The sequence below is a fragment of the Taudactylus pleione genome, unplaced genomic scaffold, assembly GCF_031769625.1.
Source record: "Taudactylus pleione unplaced genomic scaffold, aTauple2 ptg000344l, whole genome shotgun sequence".
Classification (NCBI taxonomy): domain Eukaryota; kingdom Metazoa; phylum Chordata; class Amphibia; order Anura; family Myobatrachidae; genus Taudactylus; species Taudactylus pleione.
In genome coordinates, this window is record NW_028284745.1 from 269271 (window position 1) to 295491 (window position 26221).

Here is a 26221-nt window from a genome sequence, read left to right on the forward strand (position 1 = left end):
AGTGTTAGTGTGGGCTTCCTCATTGCTCATTGCCCATCTGAGTCACCCTCAGGTTATGCGGTATGGCGGTGTTTTTACTCTGCCGGGGCCAGTGAAGCTGTGTCAGAAGACGCAGTCACTGGCCTCGGCTCTCCGGTGCTGCACCCTCCCCGCCCCCAAACAGCCGCAGCATGTCATTAATGCTGCAGCTTAGGGGGGCACTTTGACCGCCTTCGCAGCCAGTGATCGGCACATACGCTGGACAGATCCTCTGCATGCGCCGGCCATTAAACATCGGACCATTGATTCGAGTCATTTAGGAAATACCAAGGTGCAGCAGTACATCATTATTATTAATGAGCCAGCAAGACTTATTACATAGTAGCGCAAGTAGCGCAAACATCAGCCAATCAGATATTAGCGTTGATTAGTATAGAGTAGACCAAATTATACTAAATTAGACTAATGTCAAATTAGTTGTGATGTCAGCAAAAGTGCGATTGGTTACCAGGGGCACATACTAAGCAAAAACCATCGAGTAAGGGGCTAGGTACAGTGGGTGGGGGTACAACCACATATAATTCCTAACGTAGCACCCACCCTATGTTTGGCATTGTTGTTTGTTACGGGTCATTGCACAGTTGCAGTAATGACGTCGCATTATGAATTAAAGGCCTGATTCATTACGTATCGCAACTGAGATTACGCATGCAATCGGCCGACTGATGCGTTCTTCGCGTGCATCGCAGTGCGCGTGCAGGAACTAGCCACTGCGGTCAGGACTGCAATCGCAGAGACTACGCAGACCCATCGCAGACTGATTGGCAGGAAGTGTCATTTGGGGGAGATGACGTGGGGGTCAGTGCGTTTGAACGCTGTTGCAGGGGCGTGCATAAATTAGCCACTGCGATGCCCTACGTAGCCTGACTCCTGATAGCGTGTGTGGAAGTTAGCAGTTCCTGAGTAAGGTCAGAGCTTGTGCAAGTGTGCGTGAGGCTACGACGGTACTCACTGTTACCGATGGTCTCAATGCCTTGCTAAACTTTGCGGATGTGTGTAAGGTAAGGTGGGCATCCTTTTGTAGTGATGCAACGGCATAGCGATCGCAATGGATTAGCATATCTTCGCAGCAAGACTGCATAATCACAGTCGCGCTCACAGTAGTGGATCAGGCACTAAGGGCCTGATTCAGAGCCGCTCACTGCTGGCGAGCGCTCGCTCTGAATCAGGGCGGTTTTTTTTGTCCAGCCCGCTCGCAAAGCTGTGGGTGACCACCCACAGCTTGTGCGAGCGCCCTGGAGTCCGTCGCGATTATCGCGACCATCGGGCTTGCGACAAGACCTGTATCTCGACTCCTGCAAGCCCGAGTGGACTTCCTGCTCTAATAAAGCAGAAAGTCCACTACTGACATCACTAGTGATGTCAGTAGGGCCGCCCACAAACGCCAGGCACTCCTAAGGGAACGCCTGTGTTTGTGCAGCCAGCCCCCTCTCCGCCTACAAAACGGGGCGAGCTGTCACTCACCATCAACAGCCGTCCCGTCTTGTAGCGAGACCCGTAGCAACTGAGCTGCAGTCGCTGGACGGCTCTCGCACATGCGCACGCCGGAGCATGCGCAGTGGGGAACCATCGACCCGCTTGCGAGCGAGTCTGAATCAGACCCTAAGCCTCCTGCTCTTTATTTGCATTCTATGATTTGTTAGGCACATTATTAAATATTGAATTTTTTTTTTTGGGGGGGCGTAAAGTTATTTTCCGCCATCTGTTTTGGGTTATTAGTCTCACACGTTACACAGGTTTGTCAGTGACCGCCATTCTGTGCTCTCCCCGTTACTATCTGTGAATGTATAGATTCCACCGTCACGGCAGATAGAGAACTCCTATTTGCTGTCTTGTGATTGGGTTCCTGTTGCTTATCACAGGGCGTTGTGTACTGTGTACCGCACACAGGTTATTGTGTACTGTGTACCGCACACAGGTTATTGTGTATTGTGTACCGCACACAGGTTATTGTGTACTGTGTACCGCACACAGGTTATTGTGTACTGTGTACCGCACACAGGTTATTGTGTACTGTGTACCGCACACCACCCTTGGTGCTATTCCATCCTTGCTGTTGGTGTGAGAATGACTACTATTGTATAACCCAAAGATGGTGATGTGCTTGTTACCTCTGCCTGCTCCGGGTACCTTGTATGACAAATAAATGCTATAGAGACTACAGAGTATTTATCTTCTCTTTTGTCCTGGTAGTTTGACGCTAAGCGGGCCGAACGTCCGGACTTTTGCGCAGCATATTTTGCGCAGCCCTTTTGCACTGCGGACGCCCTGGAAACAAGCGCAAGCAAGCGCGAGTGACGCAGTGTTGTGCGCATTTCAGCCGCGCTCACTTATGACTGTAGGGGGTAAATTTACTAAGATGGGAGTTCTATTTAAGAAGTGATGTTGCCCAGAGCAACCAATCAGATTCCAGGTATTATCTTCTAGAAGGTGCTAGATAAATGAGAAGTAGAATCTGATTGGTTGCTATGGGCAACATCACTTCTTAAATAGAACTCCCATCTTAGTAAATTTACCCCTAGGAGTGTAATGGGAATTCTCACGTAAGCAAAGTAGAGGACATCAATGCAGTGCGGTTTAAGAAGGGATGGGACCCATGTGTAGTCTTTGTGTTGGCCCCCCTCTCTTTCACTGGGCATTCTACGTATAGACTCTGGCACTCCTTCAGAATCTACTGCGCCCGTGCAGATCACTGGGAACATGGCGTCCGTGACATTTTCCCGAAGACATCAGTGGTGGGAGACACGGTTGAGAGGTAAGTATGGTACTCTACGGATGCAGTGAGCGGTGTGGACCTCTATGGACCCAGGGGCCCCGTGTGCTCCTCACACCCTGCACAAATGATAGATACGCCCATGGCATCGATGAAATCGCTGGCTACGCATTTAGTTCTGCGCACACAACGCGGGAGCATCTACGGCAGATTTGTGTTCAACTCTGTATTAGCCCCTAAGTAATACTTACACTTCCCAGTAATATGTAGCAAAGGGAGCTAAGTCTGAATGTGGCCATTACAAAAAATACATAAAACTTCCATTCGTCAGCGCTGTTTGGAGAGAAGAAGCAGCGCTGACAGGATATTTAGCGTTACCGCTCGCCGGTGAGCAAACAATTGATACATTCAAGTGGAAAACCCCAAAAGCCGTGGCGAGCGGTAACGCTAAATATCATTGAAGTGCAAGCTCGTTAGTAAATGGAGCCCACCTGTCACTCGCAAGCCATCGGTAGCTCGCGGCAGTAAGGACGGTGGCTCGAGGCCTGCGTTCTCCCCAGGCTGTTTTCAGCGGGTGCATCACCCGGCAGACACAGCCTACTGCCCGGCACTTTCCCCCGCCACATTCCCAGTCACTTTCGCCTCCAACCCCTGCGGTGGAACGCTGGCCTCTGAAGAGGCCGGAGGCTAAAGAAGCCTTCGATCGCTTCAGAGGCAAGCGTTCCCAGTGATGCACTGCGCGGGTGACGTCATGATGTGAGGAGCCTGCCCTGCGCGCCTGCTGGATCTAGTTAGATCTAGTCAGAGCGAGGCAGGGGGAATGGGTGTGCCGAGCATGTTCAGGTAAGTTCTGGGCTTCGACCAGTCTGGGGGCACTGCATACGGGGCACTATTTAAGTCTGGGGGCACTGCATAAGGGGCCAGCCTGAGGGCACTGCATAAGGGACCAGCCTGGAGGCATTGCATCGGGGCACTACTTCAGCCTGGGGGCACTGCATAAGGGCAATGCAAAACTACAGGGCGCATTGTATAAAGGGGAAAACTACAGGGGGCACTGCATAATGGGCACTTTTGACTGAGAGCCAGTGGGGGAGCAACCTGAGACCTGTCAGGCTGGAATGGTAAGGGAGATACTCCTTTTCCCGGCGCGCGCATAATTGCGAAGGCCCCCACCCGGCTGGAAAAAATTTCTGGGGAGAACACTGCAAAACCCTTGTTGTCACAGGCCCGGGGGCCCGCTCTTACCCCCCATGGCTGCACAATAGAAGTGACAGAGCACTTTGGAAGGAGTTGTGGGGCCTGTTAATCCACTGTTCTACCTGCACAATCCATCCAGCAGACCCCTTCTCCCTGCTGCCAGCTCTCCACATTTTATTTTTGTATACTAAAAACTGTCTGATAACCAAATTTTTCATAGAAAAACAACAATGCATTTGTTAATACAGTGATATTTATTACTGTATTAATACATGCATTGTTGTTCTATGAAAAATGTGGTTATTAGCCAGTTTTTAGCTTTCAAAAATAAATGTGGTTCTTCCAGACGTCTCATTTTTCTGAAGTAGCTCCCGCCCCAGTTAAGGTTGGAGACCACTGCCTTATAGTATAAAAAAAACCTCAAAGATTTTCATGGGCTCCATTCTGCCCTTACTTGTCTTGTCATATCACATTTATGGTGAATATAATGTATATAACTAATGCACATATAAATAGAGTACATGACTCCTACCCATGGAATAGACTACACATTTCTTTGGACAATTCATATAGTTTTAAAGGGAAATCTCTGCATCGCCACCTAGTGGCAGTACAGGTTTTATTGTTACTTTCGTAGCAGGTTTTGGAGAATGGGTCTGTTTCAGAGATGGACGGAATTGTACAGCCGCACACAAGCTTTGCTTAATATTGCAATTAAATTGTTAAACCCAAACATAAGGGCTGAAATTGATGTTGATGATAATTGTTGCGGAACCTGAGGAGAGGGGGTGGAGCCTCCACAATGTTCTGCATCTTTTATTTCCCACCAAACAGGCATTTAAGAACGTATTTATACTTGTCGGCACTTCCCAGAGGCAGGTGAGCAGGGTGCGTCAGCGAAGTCCGCATCACGATGACCCTGTCCTAACCCCACACAGATTTACAGACTGTGCAGCCTTATTTTGACATTCGGCAATTCAGAGTTCAGGTAGGAGGATTCCCGCCCCACCACTCTAAGGGCCTCATTTATCAACGAGTTTTACCATTCACAGAGAGTGATAAAACTCACTGCGTATATTAAATGGTGCTCCAGCTAATCGGCTCCCAACTGTCATTTTTCAAACAGTTGCCATTTGGCAGCTGATTGGCTGGAGCACCTTTATCATACGCCGTGAGTTTTATCACTCGTTGTGAATGATAAAACTCATTGATAAATGAGCCCCTATATCTTTAAGTTTGTCACCTCAACCCCCAGAGAGGAGTATTTTGCCAAGATGGAAAAATTTTTACCTTACTTGCCTACTCTCCCGATTCGGCCGGGAGCCTCCATAAAATCGGGTAGCACTCCTGGCCCTCTGGAAAAAGCAGGCAAGTCTCCCGGCTGGCCGCCTACAGTGAGTAGCCTACAGTGAGTAGGTCCAGCAGAATGGCCACCTTAACTGCGTAGAGGATCACAGCTGTAGGCTGAGACACGCCCCAAAAAATGGTCGCAACATGCTTTGGTCTTTGCCGCCATTCACCGTAACCGCCCCAAAACTAAATCTAAGTCTAAATCTAGACGCCTGTCATTTTACCGATGCCGGGAGACCGGCGCCAGGCATAACGATCGAAGGGACGCCGGGCGCCGAGCGTGGATATCCGTGGGGGAGAGGGTTAAGTTTAGGGTTCCTGGGGGGGTTTAGGGTTACCCCCCCCGGGACATTAGGTTTAGGCTAGTGGAAGGGGGGGTTAGGTTAGGCATCCCAGGGGGGGGGCTAAGGGTTAGGCACCCTCGGGGGACTTAGGTTTAGGCGGCGGGGAAGGGGGGGTTAGGTTTAGGCACTTAGAGGGGGGATTAGGGTTAGGCACTGGGGGGGAAGGTTAAGGTTAGGCACCCCTAAGGGAGGGTTAGGGGAGGGAATTAGGTTAGTCAATACTTACCTTAGGGATGATCGGGATTTTCACCCATGTCGGGCAGCCGCTGTTGGGATTCCAATTGCCGGACGTGCGTCCGGCTGTAAATCATACTGATTCCCCCAAAACGGTCCCTGAATGTCAATGACTTTGCAAAGAAATCCTCACTGTGGGGGGCACCGCTAAGGCGACTTTGGTGCGTGCGCAGTGCCACTGCGACGCACGCTCAGTCGGCCGATAATCTCTCAACTGCATAAATATCGTCATCGTGTGTCAGAATCAGGCCATTAGCAGACAACAAATTTCAACAACACGCCACGATGCTCCCGTATGACGTAGCTTCTCCGCCTGACTGATTAGCCTCCACACGGGAGCTTTCCAATACATTATTTATATTATACGATTCAAATGTTGTGCATCTGACTCAAAAAACATTGCGCCACTGTGTCGTACATGGGCAGCGCGTGACAGAATCAGCCCCTTAGTGAGCTAAATATCACATACACCTGCGTTGTGCCCCATATGTATTATAGGTATAGCGCCATGTGTACGCCCCTGGCACAGACTATGCAGCAATGTAGGTCAGGCAGATGGCTTGTGTGAGAACACAGAGACATGATGGATGCTCCTGATAACACAGCATTATGCTGACAGCGTTACTCTCACTGTTACCACAGAAACGACATAATGATGTGCGATCTATGCGATCAGATTCAGAGACGGACGCTAATTCTATCGTAGCTGCAATTCCATATGCATGATAGCTGCGAAAATATGCTACCGGTTGCAACGCTTACCTCAGAGCATAAGGACCCCCACCGCTGCCTTCTCATATGCGTAAAACGTCGCTTACGTGCGTAGAATATCGGTAACATCGACGCACATTGATCCCTTGCGGCAGGTGTGACCTGATGCAGCCTTGGGAGCTCTCCTGGCGCGCAGAGCTGCGTATGCAATCACAGTGGCTAATTTATGCACGCCCTTGAAACGGCGTTCAGAGGGACAGACACGCCTACGTTTTTTAGACCCTGCCTCGGGTCACCACCCCCAAACGCTGACAGTCTGACACTCACTCCGTGATGGATTCCTCTGTGCATCCGTTGTTGCAATGCGATCGCTGCGCACGCATTGGTGCAGCATATACGCATGCGCAATGGCAAACAATTGCTATATCTGCATGTGTAATCGCCTTTGCGTCCAGCACTGAATCAGGCCGTATATCAATATGACCGCAACTAAAGATGAGCGACGTGACGTAACAGGCTATTGTGCAGAGAGGTGACGTTGGACGATACAACCTTCAGCTTCTGCATTTGCTCCTGATTCAGAGATGTACGCTATTTCGATGTTTACGCAGTTGAGCGATAATTGGCAATCTTCCCATGCATCTGAGTCACCTGGCGTAAAGTCCATTTTAATGCAGGGTGATTGACAGTCAGGCACCGTTTGGGGGAGGTAACGGTCGTGGAGGCAAAAATGCCAGCGTTTTCGGGGCAGGTCACAGCCCACGTCTGTGATTCTGTACGCAGATAACATGGCTCCGGCTTCTCAGTTACCGCGGGCATTCTGCACGGCCAAAGGGTTTACTCATTAGGGGCGGGATGCACTAATAATTACCTCCAGTCACCGCATTTGTACAGGTCGCATATGCACTAACATATGCAATCTGTACAGCAAAGGACAGCTCTTCCGATAAGAGCTGTCCTTTGCGATCCCTGCCGCCGTGAGGACTTCCGGGTTTATGACCCAGGAGTCCATCTGCGCATGCGCAGAGAGATGCGGCGGCTGCTGGGCATGCTGGGAGGGATCCGATCGGATCCCTCATAACAGCGCGATGCGGTAGAAGCCCATAGGCTTCTATAGGGTAACGCCAGCAAAAGCTGGCGTTACCCTCCGCATCGCAGCCGGACGGCCAGCTGATTGATGAATACGGAAAATGAGGTAAACAGGGGTTTTACCGCATTTTCCGTTTAGTGCATCCCGGCCTAGATCAATATCGAAAGATCTTATGACCGTGGCATTAGCTTTCGTCACTGAATCAGGCCCTGCATTGGTAAATCTCATAGAGGTTATAGTAGCATATTTACTAAATTTCGTGTTTTAGAACCAAAAATTTTAATTTCTTATCGCCGATCTTTATAAAAGCGAAAATTTCACTTCTATATCATGAACCGGGGCTGTTCTGCGACATGTCACCCATAGGGTTTTATAGGATAACGCCACCTGGAGATGGAGTTAGCTATTGGGACCAAGGGCCTGATTCAGAGCCGCTCGTAAGCGGCCGCTCGTTCGCTCCGAGCGATGTTCGCACAACTGCGCATGCGTATGGGTTGTAATACGCATGCACGAACCAGTCATTGCGGTCGGAAATTGTGTGCTCGCAAAATAGCGAGTGCCTGCTAATTTGAGTGACAGGATGAGGCGTTTGTGGGTGGTAACAGGGGAAGGTGCTTGAAAACGGGGAGTGGAGATCAGAACACAGGTGTGCCAAACGGTCAAAACGGGCGTTTTAATGGTGTGCATAATTAACAAAGCAGCGTCATCGACCATGTCACTTGGTTGTTTCTTAGCCTGAACTGTTCGCATGATTGCGGTAGGAAAATCCAACCACAAGCACTGCGAGCAGTTCATACGCCTTTCGATGTACTCGATTAATCAAATAAATAGTGGAGATGATGTAGGATGCGAGCGGCCAGGGGGCGTTTTAAAAAAAATAGCGAGCGCATGTTTCGTTCGCTCGTTCAGACATTGAGGCGGCAACAGACCGCAAAGAGCGAGAGCTCTATTTAAATATCCGGCCCCTTTTTCTGAACGAGTGAGCGCAAATAGCGTCCGGCTCTGAATCAGGCCCCAAGATAGTTGAATCCTACGGCTTCTACAGAGACTGCGGCTGCTTTTGGAAATGGAGGTACCGCAGCAGATATCAGAGACATTTGGGGGACCCTTAAAATTTGCAGGTATCCCCTGAAAATGGGTCTTATCCCATATACCCCACAAATATTATTTGATAAATAAGCCTCATTGGGCCTGATTCAGTACGGATTGCAACTGCAATGACGGCTGTGATTATGCACGCAGTCTCACTGCGATGATATGCTAATCCATTGTGATCGCTGTGCCATCGCAGCACTACATAAGGACGCCCACCTTACCTTACACACAGCCGTAATACTTAGCAAGACTGCGAAACCATCGGGTACAATCGGAGCCTCACACACACTTGCACAAGGTCTGACCTTACTCAGAAATTGCTTAGCGAGCGGCCAGATGGCCGGCTAAAAAAAAAGAAATGCGGCCGCCCTCATTCAGAGCGAGCGCTCGCTATTTGCGAGCGGCTCTGAATGAGGTCCATAGTTTCATATCTAATGTCATAGCTAGAGACTATGGGCCTGATTCAGACCCACTCGCGAGCGGCTGTCTGCTCGCAAGTGGGTCGATGGTCTGCACTGAGCATGCGCACGACGGAGGGAGCTCCGTCGTGCGCATGCGCCAGACACGACGGGCGAAGGACTTTCCTTCGCTCTTTGTGTCCGATCAAAGGGGGCGTGCTGTCAATGTTGATTGACAGCACGCCCCCTTTGGTGGGCGTGCCTCCCTGACGGGGGCGTTCCCACGGGAACGCCTCCCGTCAGAAGCCGGCCCACTGACATCACTAGTGATGTCAGTGGGAGTGATTTTGGCTCTGATAGAGCCAAAATCACTCCGGAGCTTGCGGTTGAAAACCTCAACCGCAGGCTCCGGCTCGCAATTTCGATGGTCGCGATGGTCACGACCATCGCGGCCATCAAAATGCACGCTCATATAGCCTGTGGGTGGTGACCCACAGCTATACGAGCGTCCAGGAGGACGCTCCATGAAAATGGAGCCCGGCCCTCATGCAGAGCGTGCGCTCTGCTCAGAGCGTACGGCTCTGAATGAGGGCCTATAATAGATCAGCGACACAGATACAGTATACGCACAGATATATGCACCATTGAGAAGGGTGACCAGGACCAGGGGGAAGGAGACCTGTGCAAAGGGAAAAGCAAATTGATAGTAGAAGGATTAAGTTGAGAAAATCGTCACAATAGAGCAACACATCTGTATGCTGGGACCAGTCCTCCGGGCGGAGACGGGGAGTATGGGGAAAATATTACAGGAGGGCAGGGTTATACAACTCCAGGTACCCCGGCCAGTGTGAAGCCAAGTGACTCATGTTCCAAATACAGCACCAAAGATTACAATAAGCAAGGTAGGGAGGTGGATGCCTAGGAGACTGAGAAAGAGGATGGTGATCCAGGCGGACGGCGATGGAGGTGGGACGTGTGTGGTGGCTAGGGAGAATTGAGTGAGTATGCAGGCCATGGAGAATGGTGGGAGGGTGGAGGTCCAGGAGAATGTTAGAAAGATGGAAGTCCAGAAGAAGGCAGGAGAGGGTGAAGGCCTGGGAGGATGGCTGGAGGGTGGAAGCCTGGGAGAATGGCTTCACCCGGGCTTGTGATGGTGGAGAGCTGAGAGGATGGCAGGAGGTTGGAGAATGGCAAGATGGTGGAGAGCTGGGAGAATGGCAAGATGGTGGAGAGCTGGGAGGATGACAGGAGGTTTGAGGCCTGAGAGAATGGCAGCAGGGGGAGGTCTGGGAGAATGACACAAGGGTGGAGGTCTGAGAGAATGGAAGGTGGGTGGAGGCCTGAGAGAATGGCAGCAGGGGGAGGTCTGGGAGGATGGCAGGAGAGTGCAGGCCTGGGAGGATGGCAGGAGGGTGCAGGCCTGGGAGGATGGCAGAAGGGTGGAGGCCTGGGAGGATGGAGGCCTGAAAGGATAGTAGGAGTGTGGAGGCCTGGGAGGAGGTGGAAGCCTGGTAGGATGGCAGGAGGGTGGAGGCCTGGGAGGATGGCAAAAGGGTGGAGGCCTGAAAGGATAGTGGGAGTGTGGAGGCATGGGAGGATTGCATAAGCGCGGAGGCCTGGGAGGACAGAAAATGGGAACTGCAGATATTGTAGGCAAATATGTGAATGTAAAACACAAATAGTACTGACCTTGGTCTCCTGTGTAATGCATAGAGTCCTGGGCACATGCAGGAGACTAATACAGCATAAATAGTTAAAGTCAATTATTCTAGTGCAAGGAGGATTTCAGGCAGAAGCTGCAGAACACAAGCAAAGTGAAGTGTAGAGGTTAAAGCTACAGATGTTTCATAACTTATCCCCAGTGACTGCTGCTGAATGGAGAGCACATTGTCCAATATCCGTCCTCAGGGAGCATTGCATTCAATAGCTGGGGACACCCCTTATGTCTTATTGTGAATAGATGGACCTGGTCCAAGCTTCAGAGTCCTTAGAAGCCTCAACCTAAAAACAAACATGATCCGGAATGCAAAGTGGGGACTGTCACCTCGTTCATTGGCTTCACCAAAGAGGCCCAGAGGGGAGAGAGAACCTGACGCCTGTCTGAGCTGTTGCTTTAACACCTGGGGAATTTACGTACCTGGGTATAAATACTATGTTACCAGGTGATGGGTTAGGGTGGGAATAAAAGTGTTAAACAGTTAAAGTGAATAAACATTGCAATACTGTATATAAGATCAGTACATGCTATGGTGATACAGAGCACACGTTCATGTGTCTAATCATTTCCTTCTTAGCCCATACAATCGGAAATCAGATAAGGTGTTATGGTTCAGAATTTTTTTTTCCTTATTATGTGTTACAGTATGTATAATATTATATGGTGCTTATGGTACATGATGTATGCAGTTTCCTCAGAGAGAGAGTTGCACAGATTCATTCCTATTCTAGCACTTTGATTTAAGTATCAATATGATAGAACTCGATCCAAAACGGTGGTTATAGTGCAGAGAATTATGTTATCAGAATAGTCAGTGTCGACAATGTGTAATTCAGGTACGCCTCACTCTAACCCTACCACTAACTATAACCACTAACCCCACCCCTAATCCCTAACCACTAACTCTAACCGCTAACCCCACCCCTAATCCCTAACCACTAACTCTACCGCTAACTCTAACCACTAACCCTTCCCCTAATGCCTAACCCTACCCCTAATCCCTAACCACTAACCCTACCGCTAACTCTAACCACTAACCCCACCCCTAATCCCTAACCACTAACTCTACCGCTAACTCTAACCACTACACCTAATCCCTAACCACTAACTCTACCCCTAATCCCTAACCACTAACTCAACCCCTAATCCCTAACCGCTAACTCTACCGCTAACTCTAACCACTAACCCTACCCCTAATCCCTAACCACTAACTCTACCGCTAAATCTAACCACTAACCCTACCCCTAATCCCTACCCCTAATCCCTAACCACTAACTCTACTGCTTACTCTAACCACTAACCCTAATACCTAACCACTAACCCTAATACCTAACCACTTACCCTACCGCTAACCCTAATCCTAACCCTGATGATAACCCTAATACATAACTCTACTGCTAACTCTAATCCCTAACCACTAACCCTACCGCTAACCCTAATTCCTAACCGCTAACCCTAATAATAACCCTAATACATAACCCTACTGTTAACTCTAATCCCTAACCACCAACCAGGGCTGGCTCTAGGGGTGTTCGACCAGTGCGGTCGCACAGGGGCGCCACCCATAGAGGGCGCACCCCTCCCTAAAATCCCGAGTTCAGCAGGACAGTACTGTCCCACTGTTCCACCCGTGGGCCAAAGTGGCCCGCAGGTGGTCAAATCGAGAGGTTGGGGACCCCCACCTCCTCAGCAGTGCGGGAGTGCCGGAAGCCCGGAGTGAGAATGGATGCCGCGCACATGCGCACGGCATCCATTCACTGACGGGAAAGGGCTGGGGGAAGCCCAGCCAGTGACAGAGGGCTGGGCTTTACCCCTAGCCTGATGTCACTTAGGGGGTGTGGCCTATGGGAATGAGGCCACGCCCCCAATTTCAAATCCGCGCATGATTACAGGGCACTACGTACTGGGCCGGCATAGGGTGCTCAGACCCCTGGAGCCGGCCCTGCCACTATCCGTGCCGCTAACCCTAAACACTAACCCCTAACTCCACTGCTAACCCTAACCACTAACCCTAACGCTATTGTTAACCATAATCTGCTAACCCTAATTCCTAACCACTTACCCCACTGATAACCCTAATACATAACCCTACCACTAACTCTAATCCCTAACCATTAACCCTATCGCTAACCCTAATTTCTAACCACTAACTCTAATGATAACCCTAATGCATATCCCTACCGCTAACTCTAATCTCTAACCACTAACCCCTAATCCTGCCGCTAACCCTAAACACTAACCCCTAACCCTGCCGCTAATCCTAAACACTAACCCCTAACCACTAACTGCTGGTAACCCTAATGCTATTGTTAACCCTAATCCCTAACCACTAACCCCTAACCCTGCTTCTAGCCATCATCACTAACTACTATCCCTATTGCTAACTCTAATCCCTTACCACAAACCCCTAACCCTGCTGCTAACCACTAACCCTGCCGCTATCCCTATCCCTACCCCAACTACTATCCTCTAACCCAGCTGCTAACCCTAATCCCTAACCACTAACCCTACCGCTAACTCTAATCCCTAACCCTGCTGCTAACCCTAACTGCTAACACCTAACCCTGCCGCTAACCTCGAACCCTGCTGCTAACCCAAATCCCTAACTACTAACCCTAATCTCTAACCCCTAAATCTGCCGCTAACCATAATCCCTAACCACTAACTCTACCGCTAACTCTAACCACTAACCCTACCCCCAATCCCTAACCCTACCCCTAATCCCTAACCACTAACTCTACTGCCTCACTAACACCTAACCCCTTACCACAAACCCCTAACTCTGCTGCTAACACCTAGCCACTAAGCCTGCCGCTATCCCTAATCCCTACCCCAACTGCTATCCTCTAACTCAGCTGCTAACCCTAATCTTTAACCACTAACCCTAACGCTAACTCTAAACCCTAACCCTGCTGCTAACCCTAACTGCTATCACCTAACCCTGCCGCTAACCTTGAACCCTGCTGCTAACCCCAATCCCTAACTACTAACCCTAATCTCTAACCCCTAAACCTGCCGCTAACCGTAATCCCTAACCACTAACACCTAACCCTGCTGCTAACCATAATCTCTAACCACTAACCCTACTGCTGTTCCTAAACCCTAACCCTGCCGCTAATCTCAATTCCTAACCACTAACCATACCACTAACCCTACTTCCTAACTATTAACATCTAACCCTGCCGCTAACCCTAATCCCTACCACTGCCGCTAACCCCAATCCCTAAACACTAACCCTAATCTCTAACCACTAGCTCCTAAACCTTCCACTAACCTTAATCCCTAACCACTAACCCTGCAGCTAATACCAATCCCTAACCACTAACCATACCGCTAACCCTAATCTTTAACCCCTAAACCTGCAGCTAACCCTAATCTCTAAATACTAACACCTAACCCTGCCACTAAGCCTAAACCCTAGCCCTCAGCCCTATCCCTAATGGTACTGTTGACATTTTCACAATATCAACATTTCACATGTCGACATTCTGTCCATTAAGACATTTTCCAGGTGTCAGCAGTTATTATGTTGACATTTTAATCATGTCGACATTATTGCACAGTAGATAGAAGTTGGTAAATCAGTGGCAACAGAAAAAGTCATATTCTGCTGTCACGAATATTGCCAGATAAAAGGGGCTCATTGAATGTTATGTCTTGGGGGTTCCTACAGGGGGATACATATGAATCGTCGATCTACTTGCTGCCGACAGTCAGTATGTCGCCAGCATGATATCGAGGGACAAATCCGACACTTTGTTGTGTTATTTAAAGCAATGTTACAGTGTCGGTGTTATAACTTTAAAACTGATCGTAAAACGTCATGTTTAAATGTATAATGTCAACGCTGTTACAATGCTGTAACTAATATTTCAAAACTGTCGGCACTGACTCGTCCATATCGGGCTTTTGACAAATTGACTGTCGACAGCATGAAGATCGACAATGTAGCTATTTCCCCCAACAGGGGATCTAGTTTATGTGCCTGTGAGTGGGAAAACAATAGACTAGGAGATTTAGGGATCCAGATCACCCCAAGGTATCATCCTTTATACACTAACCAAGTATAATAGTAACAGAACCATTCCTGGGGTACTAGCAAGTTCAGGGGCACTTGGTGGGGGTGAGTGAATGAGAGGCGGCAGGATGTGCATGGGGTACAGATTGGGGTAAATGTGTGTGAGGGACACTGAGGGAGTTGGGTTAGAGATTGTATTTTCGCAGCGGGATGTATCAGGAACGGGCAGTGTGGCAGGAAATGGATCTGGTAATGTAGGCGCCGAGTTCCCGGAGATATCTGCCCTATGAGAAGCTACGGTAAAGTCGCTCACCAAAGGAAACCAGGTAAGATTCACTTACAGTCCATGGTCAATATCCAAGTTATGTGCAGTATACTGACCCCAACTGGGCTGCCGGAAGAGGGTCAGCAGGAGGAACTAGATTCACACAACAACCAGGTTTGTTATACACTTTAGCGATGGTCTAAAAACATATATTGGGCATTGAGGATGGCGGCTTGATTCTGCGGATAAATAATATATAATTGTTTCCAGGAATCACAATTTGAAATGTAGTTTGTTGTCTCAGTTCAACTAGGGTCAACCCGATTGTTTGCGAAGGGTGCGTGCAGGGCAACTAGGTGGGAGGCTAGAGGTGCACGTGCACCGGGCGCCGGATTTGAGGGGGTGCTGAAAGGTTGACTCAGCCCCCGCAGTGGCTTGGGGGCGTGGTGGCTTGGGGGCTGCAGATTCCCGCATGGAATCTGCTGAAAACGGCCCTCCAAAAATGGGCGCTGCCTAGGAGGAGACAGATCAGTGTCTGTTAGGCTAGCGCACGAGCATGAAACCCCTGACAATGAGCATGAAACCCAGAGCATGAGACCCTTGGCAATGAGCGTGAAACCACTGGCAACGAGCATGAAACCCCTGGCAACGAGCATGGAACACCTGACAGCAAGCATGAAACCCCTGGCAACGAGCGTGAAACCCCTGGCAACAAGCATGAAACCCCTGACAACGAGCAGGTAATTTAAAAGTAGTTAGAAGCCTTACTGTGGGGCATAAAATGAGGTCAGGTGCAAATATGTAAGTGGCACTTTGGTAATAGGCATTACAGTGTGTGGCATAATGTGTAATGGGCATTATGGTGTGTGGAATAATGTAAGTCACTATACCAGGGACGTCTGACTAGTGCACTGCCTTATGGAGGAGCAAGGAGAAAATCCAGGTACGGGAAGGGAGGGGGCGCAAAATTGCTGCCTTGCCCCGGGTGACAGATATCCTAGTTTCGGCCCTGATGCGAGTTGCTATTGCCATGGCGTTAAAACGCTGGCAATGGTATCACGTCTCGCACCCCTCACGGGTGGCTCAGAGCCCGAATTCCCAAATTTTGCTCAGAGCCCTATGAGGCTGCGAGTACTTTTATGCGAGTTTGGGCTGCCGTCAAGTGCAGCTGTTATTGCGATGACTCGCGCCTGCGAGATCATCGCAGCCAATTGGATTGAGTCTAAAGCAACGGACTGATTCTGAGTTGGATGCATCCGCGGCCACATTTACAATAGGACGCGGCAGCCTAAGTAGCCTTTGGAACAGAGACAACAGGGATCATTCGCAGCAGGGCGACCTGGAGTAAATGCTGCGATGTCATGACCTGGTCGAGATGTCATCCCTGGTGATCTAATAGTGACTTACCAGGTCCGGCAACGTCAGCTGTGTCTTTCAGATCTGGTGGTGACGTCTTGATGACTTCAGGCAGATCCTGCGGTACGTATAACCCTAACCCTAGGCTTCCTTCTAGTGCCTAACCCTAACATCCCCTCCCATTTACTAATATCCTTCATCTCCCCTCCAATTGCATAACTCTAACCCTGCCCCTAATGGCTAACCCTCCCACAGCCTAACTGTAACCTCCAGAAGCCTATCCCTCCTAGTGCCTAACCCTGAATTCCCCTACCGCAGCCTAACCCTAACCTTCCCTTGCCTTAGTGCCTAGCCATATCCTCCCCTCCCATTGCCTACCCCTCCCCCAAGTGCCTTACACTAACCCTACTGCAGCCTAACCATAACATGCCCTCCTGCAGCTTATCCCTACTCCCAGTGCCTAACCCTAACCTCCCCTCCCACAGCTTAACCCTAACCTTCTCTCCCGTAGCCTAACCCTCCTCCTAGTGCCTAACCCTCCTGTAGCCTAACCCTAAACTCCCTAACCGTAGCCTAACCCTCCTCTTAGTTCTTAAAACTAACCTCCCCTCCTGCAGCCTAACTCTAACCTCGTCTCCCACAGCCTAGCCCTAACCTCCACTTCCATTACCTAACCCTAACTCTCCCGCAGACTAACTGTAACCTCCCCTCCTGTAGCGTATCCCTCCTTCTAGTGCCTAATCCTAACCTCCCCTGCAGCAGCCTAACCCTAACCTCCCCTCCTGCAGCCTAACCCTAAACCCTCCCCTCCTGTACCTTATCCGTTCTCCTAGTGCCTAATCCTCCCAAAGCCTAACCCTAAACTCTCCTTCCGAAGCCTAACCTTCTTCTTAGTGCCTAACCATAACCTCCTCTCTGGCAGCCTATCCCTTACCTCCCCTCCCATAGCCTAACCCTTATCCTCCTCCTAGTACCTAATCCTCTACTCCCGCAGTCTAACCCTAACCTCCGCTCCTGCAGCCTATGCCTCTTCCTAGTGCCTAACTTCCCCTCCCATAGCCTAATTCCCCCACCAATGCCTATCCCTAACCTTCTCCTTGCGCAGTCGGGTTGTGTACGGGATGCCATTGCTCTGGATCCCGGCGATCAGAATCCTGACTGGGTTAAATGGCGGACATCAGAATGTAAGTATACTAACACTAACCTTGCCCCTACCCCTCCCTCCCTGTAGTCTAAACCTAACCTCCCACCCCTGCAGCCTAACTCTATCCCTCCGCTCTGCAGCCAAACACTAACCTTCCCTCCAGTGCCTAAACCTAAACTCTAACCCTCCCCCTAACCCCTGATGCTTACTATAAGGATGCCGGTGGCTGGGATGCTGGTGCCAGGATTCCGACTGTTGTCGGGGTTCCGACACCGGCATTCGGAGCGCCAGCATCTCGACCACTGGAATAGGAACTACATCCCGCACAGTCTAACCCTAACCCTGCCCCTAGTGCCTAACCCTCCCACAGCCTACCATAACCCACACACTAGTGCCTAACCCTAACCTCCCCTCATGTAGCCTAACCCTAACCTCCCCTCATGTAGCCTAACCCTGACCTTCCTCCTAGTGCCTAACCCTTACCCTCCCATAGCATAACCCTAACCTCCCCTCCTGCAGCCTTATCCTAACCCTCCCCTCCTGTAGCTTAACCCTCCCCTCCTCTAGCCTAACCCTTCCCCTCCTGTAGCCTAACCCTAACACTCTCCTCCTGTAGCCTAACCCTCTCCTCCTGTAGCCTAACCCTAACCCTCTCCACCAGTAGCCTAACCCTCTCCTCCTGTAGCCTAACCCTAACCCTCCCCTCCTGTAGCCTAACACTCTCCACCTATAGCCTAACCCTCCCCTCCAGTAGCCTAACCCTCCCCTCCTGTAGCCTAACCCTAACCCTCTACTCCTGTAGCCTAACCCTCTCCACCTATAGCCTAACCCTCCCCTCCAGTAGCCTAACCCTCCCCTCCTGTAGCCTAACCCTAACCCTCCCCTCCTGTAGCCTAATCCTCCTCTCCTGTAGCCTAACACTAATCTCTATTGCCATTGTGAACATGTTGACATTCTGCAGATGTCGACAAGAGTCCAATGCCAACATTTCAACAATGTCGACATCATAGCTATTGACAATGTAAATGTCGACATTATGACTACCTGTACATTCATATTTCAAGGGGCTAGCAGCTAAAACATCCCCGATGCAAGGGGCTAGCGGCTAATACATCCTCGATGCAAGGGGATAGCGGCTAATACATTCCCAATGCAAAGGGCTAGCGGCTAATACATCCTCGATGCAAGGGGATAGCGGCTAATACATCCCCGATGCAAGGGGCTAGCGGCTAATACATCCTCGATGCAAGGGCCTAGCGGGTAATATATCCCCGATGCAAGGGCCTAGCGGGTAATACATCCCCAATGCAAGGACCTAGCGGGTAATACATCCCCGATGCAAGGGGCTAGCGGGTAATACATCCCCGATGCAAGGGGCTAGCGGCTAATACATCCCCGATGCAAGGGGCTAGCGGCTAATACATCCTCAATGCAAGGGGCTAGCTGATAATACATCCCCAATGCAAGGGCCTAGCGGGTAATACATCCCAGATGCAAGGGGCTAGCGGCTAATACATCTCCGATGCAAGGGGGCTAGCGGCTAATACATTCCCGATGCGAGGGGCTAGCGGCTAATACATCCCCGATGCGAGGGGCTAGAGGCTAATACATCCCCGATGCGAGGGGCTAGCGGGTAATACATCCCCGATGCAAGGGGCTAGCGGCTAATACATCCCCGATGCAAGGGGCTAGCGGCTAATACATCCCTAATGCAAGGGTCTAGCGGCTAATACATCCCCGATGCAAGGGGCTAGCGGCTAATACATCCACGATACATGGGGCTAGCGGCTAATACATCCCCGATGCAAGGGGCTAGGGGATAATACATCCCCGATGCAAGGGGCTAGCGGCTAATACATCCCCGATGCAAGGGGCTAGCAGCTAATACATCCTCCATGCAAGGACCTAGCGGGTAATACATCCCCGATGCAAGGGGCTAGCGGCTAATACATCCCCGATGCAAGGGCCTATCGGGTAATACATCCAAGATGCAAGGGGCTAGCGGCTAATACATCCCCGATGCAAGGGGCTAGCGGCTAATACATTCCCAATGCAAGGGGCTAGCGGCTAATACATTCCCAATGCGAGGGGCTAGCGGCTAATACATCCCCGATGCGAGGGGCTAGCGGCTAATACATTCCCAATGTAAGGGGCTAGCGGCTAATACATTCCCAATGCAAGGGGCTAGCGGCTAATACATCCAAGATGCAAGGGGCTAGTGGATAATGCATTAACGATACAAGAGGCTAGCGGCTAATACATCCACAATTCAAGGGGCTAGCGGCTAATACATCCCCGATGCAAGGAGCTAGCGGCTAATACATCCCCAATGCAAGGGGCTAGTGGATAATGCATTAACGATACAAGGGGCTAGCGGCTAATACATCCCCAATGCAAGGGTCTAGCAGCTAATACATCCCCAAAGCAAGGGCCTAGCGGCTAATACATCCCCGATGCAAGGGTCTAGCAGCTAATATATTCCCCATGCAAGGGGCTAGCGGATAATACATCCACAATGCAAGGGGCTAGCGGATAATACATCCCCAATGCAAAGGACTAGCGGCAAATACATCCCCGATGCAAAGGATTAGCGGCTAATACATTCCCAATGCGAGGGGATAGCGGCTAATACATCCCAGATGCAAGGGGTTAGCGACTAATACATTCCCAATGCAAGGGGCTAGCGGATAATACATCCCCGATGCAAAGGACTAGCGGCTAATACATCCCAGATGCAAGGGGCTAGCGGATAATACATTCCCAATGCAAGGGGCTAGCGGATAATACATCCCCGATGCAAAGGACTAGCGGCTAATACATCCCAGATGCAAGGGGTTAGCGGATAATACATCCACAATGCAAGGGGCTAGCGGCTAATACATTCCCAATGCAAGGGGCTAGCGGATAATACATCCCCGATGCAAAGGACTAGCGGCTAATACATCCCAGATGCAAGGGGCTAGCGGCTAATACATTCCCAATACAAGGGGCTAGCGGATAATACATCCCCGATGCAAAGGACTAGCGGCTAATACATCCCAGATGCAAGGGGTTAGCGGATAATACATCCACAATGCAAGGGGCTAGCGGCTAATACATTCCCAATGCAAGGGGCTAGCAGTTAATACATCCCCGATGCAAAGGACTAGCGGCTAATACATCCCAGATGCAAGGGGCTAGCGGCTAATACATCCCCCATGCAAGGGGATAGCTGATAATACATTCCCAATGTAAGGGGCTAGCGCATATACATCCCCGATGCAAGGGGCTAGCGGCTAATACATCCCCCATGCAAGGGGCTAGCTGATAATACATTCCCAAAGCAAGGGGCTAGCGGCTAATACATCCCCGATGCAAGGGTCTAGTGGCTAATACATCCCAGATGCAAGGGGCTAGAGGCTAATACATCAACGATGCAAGGGCCTAGCGTGTAACACATCCCAGATGCAAGGGGCTAGCGGCTAATACATCCCCGATGCAAGGGGCTAGCGGATAATACATCCACAATGCAAGGGGCTAGCGGATAATACATCCCCAATGCAAAGGACTAGCGGCTAATACATCCCCGATGCAAAGGACTAGCGGCTAATACATTCCCAATGCGAGGGGATAGCGGCTAATACATCCCAGATGAAAGGGGTTAGCGACTAATACATTCCCAATGCAAGGGGTTAGCGGATAATACATCCACAATGCAAGGGGCTAGCGGCTAATACATCCCCCATGCAAGGGGCTGGCTGATAATACATCCCAGATGCAAGGGGCTAGCGGCTAATGCATCCCCGATGCAAGGGGCTAGCGGCTAATACATCCCAGATGCAAGGGGCTAGAGGCTAATACATCAACGATGCAAGGGCCTAGCGGGTAACACATCCCAGATGCAAGGGGCTAGCGGCTAATACATCCCAGATGCAAGGGGTTAGCGATTAATACATTCCCAATGCAAGGGGCTAGCGGATAATACATCCCCAATGCAAAGGACTAGCGGGTAATACATCACCGATGCAAAGGACTAGCGGCTAATACATCCCAGATGCAAGGGGTTAGCGACTAATACATTCCCAATGCAAGGGGCTAGCGGATAATACATCCCCGATGCAAAGGACTAGCGGCTAATACATCCCAGATGCAAGGGGTTAGCGGATAATACATCCACAATGCAAGGGGCTAGCGGCTAATACATCCCCCATACAAGGGGCTGGCTGATAATACATCCCCATGCAAGGGGCTAGCGGCTAATACATCCCAGATGCAAGGGTCTAGAGGCTAATACATCATCGATGCAAGGGCCTAGCGGGTAACACATCCCAGATGCAAGGGGCTAGCGGCTAATACATCCCAGATGCAAGGGGTTAGCGACTAATACATTCCCAATGCAAGGGGCTATCGGATAATACATCCCCGATGCAAAGGACTAGCGGCTAATACATCCCAGATGCAAGGGGCTAGCGGCTAATACATTCCCAATGCAAGGGGCTAGTGGATAATACATCCCCGATGCAAAGGACTAGCGGCTAATACATCCCAGATGCAAGGGGTTAGCGGATAATACATCCACAATGCAAGGGGCTAGCGGCTAATACATTCCCAATGCAAGGGGCTAGCAGTTAATACATCCCCGATGCAAAGGACTAGCGGCTAATACATCCCAGATGCAAGGGGTTAGCGGATAATACATCCACAATGCAAGGGGCTAGCGGCTAATACATTCCTAATGCAAGGGGCTAGCAGTTAATACATCCCCGATGCAAAGGACTAGCGGCTAATACATCCCTGATGCAAGGGGCTAGCGGCTAATACATCCCAGATGCAAGGGACTAGCGGCTAATACATCCCCTATGCAAGGGGATAGCTGATAATACATTCCCAATGCAAGGGGCTAGCGCATATACATCCCCGATGCAAGGGGCTAGCGGCTAATACATCCCCCATGCAAGGGGCTAGCTGATAATACATTCCCAAAGCAAGGGGCTAGCGGCTAATACATCCCCGATGCAAGGGGCTAGCGGCTAATACATCCCAGATGCAAGGGGCTAGATGCTAATACATCAACGATGCAAGGGCCTAGCGGGTAACACATCCCAGATGCAAGGGGCTAGCGGCTAATACATCCCAGATGCAAGGGGCTAGCGGCTAATACATCCCCCATGCAAGGGGATAGCTGATAATACATTCCCAATGCAAGGGGCTAGCGCATATACATCCCCGATGCAAGGGGCTAGCGGCTAATACATCCCCCATGCAAGGGGCTAGCTGATAATACATTCCCAAAGCAAGGGGCTAGCGGCTAATACATCCCCCATGCAAGGGGCTGGCTGATAATACATCCCCGATGCAAGGGGCTAGCGGCTAATACATCCCCGATGCAAGGGTCTAGCGGCTAATACATCCCAGATGCAAGGGGCTAGAGGCTAATACATCCCCAATGCAAGGGGCTAGCGGCTAGTACATCCACATTTCAAGGGGCTAGCGGCTAATACATCCCCGATGCAAGGAGCTAGCGGCTAATACATCCCCAATGCAAGGGGCTAGTGGATAATGCATTAACGATACAAGGGGCTAGCGGCTAATACATCCCCAATGCAAGGGTCTAGCAGCTAATACATCCCCAAAGCAAGGGCCTAGCGGCTAATACATCCCCGATGCAAGGGTCTAGCAGCTAATATATTCCCCATGCAAGGGGCTAGCGGATAATACATCCACAATGCAAGGGGCTAGCGGATAATACATCCCCAATGCAAAGGACTAGCGGCAAATACATCCCCGATGCAAAGGATTAGCGGCTAATACATTCCCAATGCGAGGGGATAGCGGCTAATACATCCCAGATGCAAGGGGTTAGCGACTAATACATTCCCAATGCAAGGGGCTAGCGGATAATACATCCCCGATGCAAAGGACTAGCGGCTAATACATCCCAGATGCAAGGGGCAAGTGGCTAATACATTCCCAATGCAAGGGGCTAGCGGATAATACATCCCCGATGCAAAGGACTAGCGGCTAATACATCCCAGATGCAAGGGGTTAGCGGATAATACATCCACAATGCAAGGGGCTAGCGGCTAATACATTCCCAATGCAAGGGGCTAGCGGATAATACATCCCCGATGCAAAGGACTAGCGGCTAATACATCCCAGATGCAAGGGGCTAGCGGCTAATACATTCCCAATACAAGGGGCTAGCGGATAATACATCCCCGATGCAAAGGACTAGCGGCTAATACATCCCAGATGCAAGGGGTTAGCGGATAATACATCCACAATGCAAGGGGCTAGCGGCTAATACATTCCCAATGCAAGGGGCTAGCAGTTAATACATCCCCGATGCAAAGGACTAGCGGCTAATACATCCCAGATGCAAGGGGCTAGCGGCTAATACATCCCCCATGCAAGGGGATAGCTGATAATACATTCCCAATGTAAGGGGCTAGCGCATATACATCCCCGATGCAAGGGGCTAGCGGCTAATACATCCCCCATGCAAGGGGCTAGCTGATAATACATTCCCAAAGCAAGGGGCTAGCGGCTAATACATCCCCGATGCAAGGGTCTAGTGGCTAATACATCCCAGATGCAAGGGGCTAGAGGCTAATACATCAACGATGCAAGGGCCTAGCGTGTAACACATCCCAGATGCAAGGGGCTAGCGGCTAATACATCCCCGATGCAAGGGGCTAGCGGATAATACATCCACAATGCAAGGGGCTAGCGGATAATACATCCCCAATGCAAAGGACTAGCGGCTAATACATCCCCGATGCAAATGACTAGCGGCTAATACATTCCCAATGCGAGGGGATAGCGGCTAATACATCCCAGATGAAAGGGGTTAGCGACTAATACATTCCCAATGCAAGGGGTTAGCGGATAATACATCCACAATGCAAGGGGCTAGCGGCTAATACATCCCCCATGCAAGGGGCTGGCTGATAATACATCCCAGATGCAAGGGGCTAGCGGCTAATGCATCCCCGATGCAAGGGGCTAGCGGCTAATACATCCCAGATGCAAGGGGCTAGAGGCTAATACATCAACGATGCAAGGGCCTAGCGGGTAACACATCCCAGATGCAAGGGGCTAGCGGCTAATACATCCCAGATGCAAGGGGTTAGCGATTAATACATTCCCAATGCAAGGGGCTAGCGGATAATACATCCCCAATGCAAAGGACTAGCGGGTAATACATCACCGATGCAAAGGACTAGCGGCTAATACATCCCAGATGCAAGGGGTTAGCGACTAATACATTCCCAATGCAAGGGGCTAGCGGATAATACATCCCCGATGCAAAGGACTAGCGGCTAATACATCCCAGATGCAAGGGGTTAGCGGATAATACATCCACAATGCAAGGGGCTAGCGGCTAATACATCCCCCATGCAAGGGGCTGGCTGATAATACATCCCCATGCAAGGGGCTAGCGGCTAATACATCCCCGATGCAAGGGGCTAATACATCCCAGATGCAAGGGGCTAGAGGCTAATACATCATCGATGCAAGGGCCTAGCGGGTAACACATCCCAGATGCAAGGGGCTAGCGGCTAATACATCCCAGATGCAAGGGGTTAGCGACTAATACATTCCCAATGCAAGGGGCTATCGGATAATACATCCCCGATGCAAAGGACTAGCGGCTAATACATCCCAGATGCAAGGGGCTAGCGGCTAATACATTCCCAATGCAAGGGGCTAGTGGACAATACATCCCCGATGCAAAGGACTAGCGGCTAATACATCCCAGATGCAAGGGGTTAGCGGATAATACATCCACAATGCAAGGGGCTAGCGGCTAATACATTCCCAATGCAAGGGGCTAGCAGTTAATATATCCCCGATGCAAAGGACTAGCGGCTAATACATCCCAGATGCAAGGGGTTAGCGGATAATACATCCACAATGCAAGGGGCTAGCGGCTAATACATTCCTAATGCAAGGGGCTAGCAGTTAATACATCCCCGATGCAAAGGACTAGCGGCTAATACATCCCTGATGCAAGGGGCTAGCGGCTAATACATCCCAGATGCAAGGGACTAGCGGCTAATACATCCCCTATGCAAGGGGATAGCTGATAATACATTCCCAATGCAAGGGGCTAGCGCATATACATCCCCGATGCAAGGGGCTAGCGGCTAATACATCCCCCATGCAAGGGGCTAGCTGATAATACATTCCCAAAGCAAGGGGCTAGCGGCTAATACATCCCCGATGCAAGGGGCTAGCGGCTAATACATCCCAGATGCAAGGGGCTAGATGCTAATACATCAACGATGCAAGGGCCTAGCGGGTAACACATCCCAGATGCAAGGGGCTAGCGGCTAATACATCCCAGATGCAAGGGGCTAGCGGCTAATACATCCCCCATGCAAGGGGATAGCTGATAATACATTCCCAATGCAAGGGGCTAGCGCATATACATCCCCGATGCAAGGGGCTAGCGGCTAATACATCCCCCATGCAAGGGGCTAGCTGATAATACATTCCCAAAGCAAGGGGCTAGCGGCTAATACATCCCCCATGCAAGGGGCTGGCTGATAATACATCCCCGATGCA

At 50.5% G+C, this 26221-nt stretch overlaps 1 protein-coding gene across 3 annotated transcripts in view; it reads left to right on the forward strand.

Moving 5' to 3' along the window:
- MAP6 (microtubule associated protein 6) overlaps positions 1-26221 on the forward strand; it is a 133047-nt gene that overhangs the window by 92146 nt on the left and 14680 nt on the right. The window lies entirely within an intron of this gene.